Here is a 263-nt window from a genome sequence, read left to right on the forward strand (position 1 = left end):
CGGGGGGGGATGGCATTTCTTGGGGCGATATACAGCAAATCTACCCAGTCTGCCACAGAGAACAAGTTTTCAAGCAAGCAAAAGGCACCGATGAACCTGCTCGGCTTGCGGCGTAGGGGAACGCGGGGTGAAGGGAGGGCTGGAGGAGCGGGGGTGAGAGTCCGCATTTGGGAAGAGGGTCTTGCGCATGGGGCCGCGATGAAGGGGAGTACATCGGGGTGCAGACCGTGGCCTGGGGAGGGGGCAGCAGGGCTGAGAGGGGA

This window comes from Aptenodytes forsteri, unplaced genomic scaffold (assembly GCF_000699145.1).
Source record: "Aptenodytes forsteri isolate BGI_AS27 unplaced genomic scaffold, ASM69914v1 Scaffold54, whole genome shotgun sequence".
NCBI lineage: Eukaryota > Metazoa > Chordata > Aves > Sphenisciformes > Spheniscidae > Aptenodytes > Aptenodytes forsteri.